This window comes from Apium graveolens, chromosome 7 (genome assembly GCF_009905375.1).
Source record: "Apium graveolens cultivar Ventura chromosome 7, ASM990537v1, whole genome shotgun sequence".
NCBI classification, from domain to species: domain Eukaryota; kingdom Viridiplantae; phylum Streptophyta; class Magnoliopsida; order Apiales; family Apiaceae; genus Apium; species Apium graveolens.
In genome coordinates this window covers 236,505,442-236,513,436 of record NC_133653.1, presented here as the reverse complement: position 1 = coordinate 236,513,436, position 7,995 = coordinate 236,505,442, and the positions used below count along the sequence as shown (strand labels likewise).

The 7,995-nt window shown below is 41.0% G+C and overlaps 1 non-coding gene across 1 annotated transcript; it reads right to left on the bottom strand.

The window, feature by feature from the left end:
• Nucleotides 1–220: 220 nt before the first annotated feature.
• LOC141676128 (small nucleolar RNA R71) lies at nucleotides 221–327 on the bottom strand. Its single transcript, XR_012556735.1, has one exon. It is a non-coding gene; the product is annotated as a small nucleolar RNA R71 (small nucleolar RNA).
• Between the last annotated feature and the right edge of the window lie 7,668 nt (nucleotides 328–7,995).

Here is a 7,995-nt window from a genome sequence, read left to right as displayed (position 1 = left end):
AAAAGACCCCAACATGCACATCATGGATTTCATCGAGATCTGCGACACTTTCAAGTTTAATAGGGTGACTGAAGATGCGATCAAGCTGCGACTCTTCCCATTCTCTCTGAGAGATAAAGCAAAGTGTTGGTTACATTCTCTACCACCAGGGTCTATCACCAAATGGGAGGATCTTGCTCAAAATTTTCTCACTAAATTCTTTCCTATGGCAAAGACTGCTGCAATCAGGAATGCTTTTACTCAGTTTGCTCAGTAAACTGGAGAATCTATGTGTGAGGCTTGGGATCGATATAAGGAGATGCTAAGAAAGTGCCCATATCATGGCATGCCTAATTGGATGATTATAAACTGTTTCTACAATGGTTTGGGCACTCAGTATAGACCTATGCTCGATGCAGCGTCTAGTGGAGCCTTATGGGCCAAAAGCTATAATGAAACTTATGAGTTGATTGAGCTCATGCAGCTAATGAATACCAGAATCCTACGCAAAGAATGTTTCAAGGCAAGGTAGCAGGAATTCTGGAAGTGGATACAACTACTGTTATAGCTGCTCAACTTCAAGCTTTGACAATGAAAGTGGACTCTTTGGCGAATTATGGAGTTAATCAAATCACTAGTGTTTGTGAGCTTTGTGCGGGGGTGCATGAAACTGAGCAGTGCACTATTTCTAGTGAATCAGCTCAATTTGTGAGCAACTTTCAGAGATCACAACAACAAGCTCTAGCCACTTATCATCAAAATAACCGCAATCATCATAACTTCAGCTGGAGTAATAATCAGAATACGGTGCAACAATCTTATCAGCCATAAACAGCAAAGCAGTATAACCCTCCTGGTTTTCAGCAACCGCAATATGCCCCTAGGCAACAACTTCAACTTCAGCAGTTACCACAAGCTAATGAAAAATCTAAATTGGAGGAGTTGAGACTCATGTGCAAGAGCCAAGCTGTGTATATTAAGGCCTTGGAGAATTAGATTGGGAAAATTTCTAATGCATTACTGAATCGTCAACCTGGCATACTTCCAAGCGATACTGAATTGTCAGGCAAGAAGAAAGCTAAGGAGCATGTTAAGGCAATTACATTGAGGTCTGGTAAGGTTGCGAATCCTGAAAAAGTAAAGACTCCAGAATATGAAGTTGAGACTGAAGAATAAGAAGTGCAGAAGGAAGATGAAGTGGAACCAAGGAAGACTACTGCTGAGCACACTCCTCCTGAGGGTAATACAGGGGAGAAATAGATATATCCACCACCTCCTTTTTCTAAGAGGCTGCAGAAGAAAAAGCTGGAGAAGCAGTTTGAGAATTTTCTGGAGGTGTTCAAGAAACTTCACATCAATATACCTTTTGCTGAAGCTCTTGAACAAATGCCTAATAATGTGAAGTTTATGAAAGGTATTCTCTCTAGGAAGGTGAAGCTTGATGACTTAGAGACCGTTGCTCTCACAGAGGAATGCAGTGCCGTGCTGCAACAGAAGTTGCCTCTGAAGCTTAAAGATCCTGGAAGCTTAACTATTCCATGCACCATTGAAAATGTGTCATTTGACAAGTGTCTATGTGACTTGGGAGCTAGCATCAATCTCATGCCCTTGTCAATCTTCAAGAAGTTGAACTTGCATGATCCAAAGCCTACTTATATGACTTTACAGTTGGCCGACCGCTCTATTACATATCCGCGAGGTATTGCGGATAATGTATTGGTCAAGGTGGATAAACTCATCTTCCTTGCTGATTTTGTAATTCTTGATTTCGAGGAGGATAAGAAGATTCCCATAATCTCGGGAAGACCTTTCTTGGCTACTGGCCGAACCTTGATAGATGTGCTGAAAAAGGTGAGCTCACCATGCGAGTGATGGATTAGGATGTAACTTTTAATGTGTTCAATGCCATGAAGTTCCCTACGGAAAATGAGGAGTGCTTAAAAGTGGAGTTGGTTGATTTGGTGGTTACCTCAGAACTTGATCAATTGCTAAGGTGTGATGCCTTAGAGAAAGCCTTGTTGGGGAATTCCGATAGTGAAGATGATGAAGGGGATGAGCAGTTGCAATTTCAGAATGCTTCTCCCTGGAAGAGGAAGATTGATATGCCTTTTGAATCTTTGGTAATGGGGGAGATGAACAAAGCTCTTAAGCGCCTCAAGCCATCTATTGAGGAAGCTCCTACTCTTGAGCTTAAGCCTTTACCTGAACATTTGAGGTATGCGTTTTTAGGTGATGCATCTACTTTGCCTATTATTATTTTATCTGACCTTTCAGTTAGCGACGAGGAGAAGCTTTTGAGAATTCTTAGAGAATTCAAATCGATAATTGGTTGGACTATAGCAGATATCAAGGGAATCATCCCTTCGTATTGCATGCACAAAATTCTGCTAGAGGAAGGAAGCAAGCCTATTATTGAGCAACAGAGAAGGCTAAATCCAATCATGAAGGAAGTCGTGAAGAAGGAAATTCTTAAGTGGCTGGATGCAGGGATCATCTATCCTATTTCTGACAGTTCATGGGTGAGCCCAGTTCAGTGTGTGCCAAAGAAAAGAGGTATCACTGTGGTCGCTAATGAGAAGAATGAGCTTATTCCTACATGAACAGTCACGGGGTGGAGAGTTTGCATGGATTACAGGATGCTGAACAAGGCCACAAGAAAAGATCACATCCCTCTGCCGTTTATTGATCAGATGCTTGACAGATTGGCGGGGCATGATTACTATTTTCTTCTAGATGGTTATTCAGGATATAATCAGATTTGTATCACTCCAGAAGATCAAGAAAAGACTACATTCACATGTCCTTTTAGTAATTTTGCATTCCGAAGAGTTTTCTTTGGGTTATGTGGAGCACCGACCACATTTCAAAGATGCATGATGGTTATCTTTGCTGATATGATTGGTTAGAATGTGGAGGTGTTCATGGACTATTTCTCTATGTTTGGTGATTCATTTGATGAGTGCTTGCACAATTTAGGCGACGTTCTCAAGAGGTGTGTTGAGACCAATTTGGTTCTCAATTGGGAGAAATATCACTTTATGGTACGACATGGCATTATTCTTGGGCACAGGGTCTCTAGTAAGGGTCTTGAGGTGGACAAAGTCAAAGTGGGAGTCATCGAAAATCTTTCCCCACCAATTTCTGTTAAGGGAGTTCACAGTTTTCTTGGTCATGCAGGCCTCTACAGGCGGTTCATCAAGGACTTCTCAAAATTTTCTAAACCTTTATGCAATTTTCTGGAGAAGGATGTCCCGTTTAAGTTTGATGATGAGTGTGTGGCTGCTTTTGATTCCTTAAAGAAGAGTTTAATCACGACACCTATCATAACTGCACCCGATTGGAGTAAACCTTTTGAGATAATGTGCGATGCAAGTGACTATCAGTTGGAGCAGTTCTTGGGCAGAGAAAGAACAACATATTTCATGTAGTCAACTATGCTAGTAAGACTCTTAATGATGCTCAACTGAATTATACTACTACAGAGAAAGAACTTTTGGCTATCATCTACAGTTTCGAGAAATTTTGATCTTATCTGCTTGAGACGAAGGTGACGGTTTTCACTGATCACGCTGCCGTTCGATATATTTTCTCGAAGAAGGACTCGAAGCCTAGATTGATTCGATGGGTTGTTTTACTCCAGGAGTTTGAATTAGAGATCAAGGACATAAAAGGGACTAAAAATCAAGTCGTTGATCATCTCTCACATTTAGAGGATCCAATTATAACTTCACTGGATAAGACATTAATAAATGAGTTTTTTCCCCATGAGCAGCTATTTAGAGTGCAAGAGGAAGAACTGTGGTTTGCAGACATTGTGAACTACCTTGTGAGTAATATCATGCCTCCCGACTTATCATATGCTCAAAGGAAGAAGTTCCTGCATGAAGTGAAGTGGTATATGAGGGATGAGCCGTTTCTTTTTCGAAAAGGAGCTGACCAAATCATCAGGAGATGTATTCCTTATAGTGAAACGGGGGGGGGGGGGGATCTTGCAAGATTGCCACTCAACGGCTTATGGGGGATATTATGGTGGAGAAAAGATAGCAGCTCATATTCTTCAAGCATGTTTCTTTTGGCCGACTTTATTTAAGGATGCTCATCAGTTCGTTTTGAAATGTGATCGATGTCAACGTGTGGGTAATATGTCCAAGAGGGATGAGATGCCTCTTAATGTGCTCCTCGAGGTTGAAGTCTTTGATGTTTGGGGAATTGACTTCATGGGGCCATTTGTCTCATCTTGTAATAATCAGTATATCTTGTTGGCAGTTGATTATATGTTGAAATGGGTTGAAGTTAAGGCATTGCCAACGAACGATGCAAAAGTAGTGCTTAATTTTCTTCACAAGCAGATATTCACAAGATTTGGAACTCCAAGAGTCATAATCAGTGAAGAGGAGTCCCATTTTTGTAATCGCAAGTTCACTGCTATGATGCAAAGATATAATGTGAATCACGCATTGCTACGGCTTATCATCCTCAGATGAATGGTCAAGCTGAGGTATTTAACAGAGAGATCAAGCGCATTTTAGAGAAGGTTGTGTGTCTATCAAGAAAAGATTGGTCTTTGAAGCTTGACGAAGTTGTTTGGGCATATAAAACAACATAGAAGACTCCATTGGGAATGTCGCCATTTCAGTTGGTTTATGGTAAGGGGTGTCAATTGTCGGTGGAGCTAGAGCATAAAGCGTATTGGGCTTTGAAGAAGTTGAATCTTGATTTGGATGCAGCTGGAAAAAAGAGGATGCTTTAATTAAATGAACTCGACGAGTTTCAACTTCAAGCATATGAAAACAACAAAATATATAAGGAGAAAGTCAAGAGGTGGCACGATAGGCGTCTAGTGCTAAAATTATTTGTGCCGGTGCAATAAGTTCTTTTGTTTAACTCTCGTTTCCGTCTTTTTCCTGGATAGTTGACGTCAAGGTGGTCAGGGCCGTTTGTTGTCAAAACTGTGTTTCCACATGGAGCGGTGTAGATTTTTGAGAATGATCCGGGCCAAGCATTCAAGGTAAATGGTCAGAGGTTGAAGAATTACTATGGTGACAAAGGAAAACCACAAGGTGGTTAGTGCCATTTTATTGTCCGTTTGATCTCGCATTTCTATATCAAGCTAAAGACGTAAAGCAAGCGCTTCTTGGGAGGCAACCAAAGCTTGTTGTACATTAGTAGGTAGAGGAAGCAAGAATAAAAGAGAAAAACACAAAAAAAAAATCAGAAAAACAGAAAATCTCAAGGCCAACTTCAGAAGCTGAACACGCCTGCACTGATCTAGCCCACGGCCGCGCTGGAATTACAGAAACCAAGCACGCCTGCGCTGATCTAGCGTGCGGCCGCGCCGATTTGGCAGAAGGTGAGCGCATCCGCGCTGGTATAGCACGCGGCTGCGCTGGGGTCCCGATTTAGAAAAAAAATAGCAGTTTATGAAGAGAAAATTGGGGTTTTTAATAGAAAATCAATTTCCACCCGATTTTTACTCTTCCACATCCCAAATTTCCCTCTCTAAATCAAATCCATTATTCCCACTATTCCCATAATCAATTCCCACTTCTATTCCATATCTAATTCTCTTTTCACCTCCTATATATACATACACTTATACACAAACTTCTTCACCACTTCTCAAATTCTCAAACACAATTCCCTGTCAAACACTTATCTTTTATTCTCTCTTATTCAATCCCCATGGCACCCAAGAGACAAAGAACTCAAGTCAGCAGCAGCACCACTGATTCTTCAAGTGCAGGTGGTGTGAGGCCGAGGTTTTCGACTCTCAAGGCTGAAGCGGAGTATACGAGGCTTCTCTCGAAGCCTATAGCAAAGGAGTGAGGTTTTCTGCCATTAGGGAAAGATTGTAAGTTGTTGGAGATGTTCTTGGAGATGGGTTGGGTTGCTCTTTGCGAGGCACCCACTGCTGGGCCCATAAGTGTTGTTCGAGAGTACTATGCTAATGCGAAGGCGGAGAAGAATGGTTTTAATTTGGTTAGGGGGTTGACGGTGGAGTACAGTGCTGATGCGATAAGGAGGGTGATTGAGCAACCCACGAGGAATCCCGGTCAGGACACCTGGAACGATAAGACTCCGGAGGATTTTGATTTGAATTTGATAGTTTCTACTCTTTGTGTGCCTGAAATTCATTGGAAGTTCAAGAGGGGCACGATTGATTATTCCACGTTCCCTACTTCGAGCATGAACAAGTTTGCTCGTGCATGGATGCATTTATCTATACTAACATCATGCACATCATGCCATCTTCTCATGTGCATGATGTGACTGTAGAGCGTGCACGGCTGTTATTAGGGATTTTTCAAGGTGACTATGTGGACCTTGGGATGGTGATCTACTAGGGTATTCTGAGATTTTTACGAGGGACTACTACAGGTTCTATACCCTATGCGTCTGTTGTGACGAAGCTGTGCGTGGCAGTTAGTGTTCATTGGCCGCACATGAGCAGCTTCAGTTTCCTAGTTCTGCTATCGACAGTTCGACTATATTGAATATGGTGGAGTGGTACGGTGGTAAACCCGATCTTAAGGGGCTTGGTTATTCATTTGATCTTCTTCTGGCCAAGCGGCTAGTTGATCAGACGTTCGCTGGTGGGTCAAAGGATGCCCGTGAGGCGGGTTGGAGAGCTCAGTTAGGCGAGGAGGCTGGTCCATCGCAGCAGGAGCAGGAGAAGCAGGATCAGATGTTGGAGTTGGTTTGAGCATGATGCAGTATAGGCGTCTAGCGAGGAAGATGGATGTGATGCATGACATCCATATTCGGTTTGCACGTGATCTCACCCAGGCACTAGGGACTGCATTCAAAGCCACAAGTGTTGACATCCAGTGGACAATATTTGGTGAGGACTCCGTGTATCCACCTCCAGACACGCCTGACACTCCACCCATTGGGGATGAGGATCCTGATTCCGAGTAGATATGCCTGATTCTTTACTATTACCTTCACTAAGGACAGTGAAAATTTTAAGTTTGGGGGTAGTAGTTGAAGGAATATGTTTTATGTGAGTCGCATATAGTTGCATATTCATGATAGTTTAGTGCATATAGTTGCATATTTTTCCATGATAGTTTTTTTATTAATATTTTATTTTGGTAGTTTTTATGATAGTTTGTTCATATAGTTTCATGTATTTGCATTATAACATGATCCCTTGGATGATTTTTCGATTGATTTATGATATTGATGCTAGTGTATTGATGTCGTATTTAGTGATGTTAAGTCTTGTCGAATTGATTTACAGGCTAGAGACAATTGTATTTCACTAAGTCTTATAGGTTGCTTGAATGCTAGATCGTGATCATGGTTTGTTTGTTTGACGAGGTTTAATCGCTTGTTTATATTTAAAATTTAGGATATTCTCTAAATGATAGAATGACATGGATTTTTAAAAATTGGAGAAATTGGATTTCATTGCTAGTTGTTGTGGCTAGGTGTAAAATGGCTAGTAGCCGGCTCATATTTTTGTGAGTAGTCTAGGGTTGAACGAGATGGAGCGAAACACACTCGTTCAAAAATTTATGAAAAAAAGGAAAAGAGAAAAAAATAGAAAAAAATAAGCGTTATGTATAATTGATCACGAATGGGCTCTTTAGTACTCGAGTTATTAAGTTCTTAGGGGACTTTGTGCCTATTGACCTAAGGCTTTTATAGTCTGAGATCCGCTAACCTAACTCTTGTTACATGGGTACTATTATATAAGACTTTTGTGGACCTCACTCATTGCACGGTCAAATAAGCATACTTGTGTTATTTATGTGTTGTCAATAAAAGCATGAATCCATGTAAAAATCCAAAATAAGAATTGAAGTGTTATAAGTTATTTTTAGTCTAACTTTTATTTTATTTATAACCTTGTGATTGCTTTGATGAGTAGTGAGTCATGATTATTGATCTAGTTGCGATAGTATATCTGTAAGCATTTTCACACACGCACGTCTCTAATTTGTTGGTTGATTTGTAAGTTCTGATTGATCTTTATGCGAATAAATGCATTGGTTGAGATGTTGCTTGTTG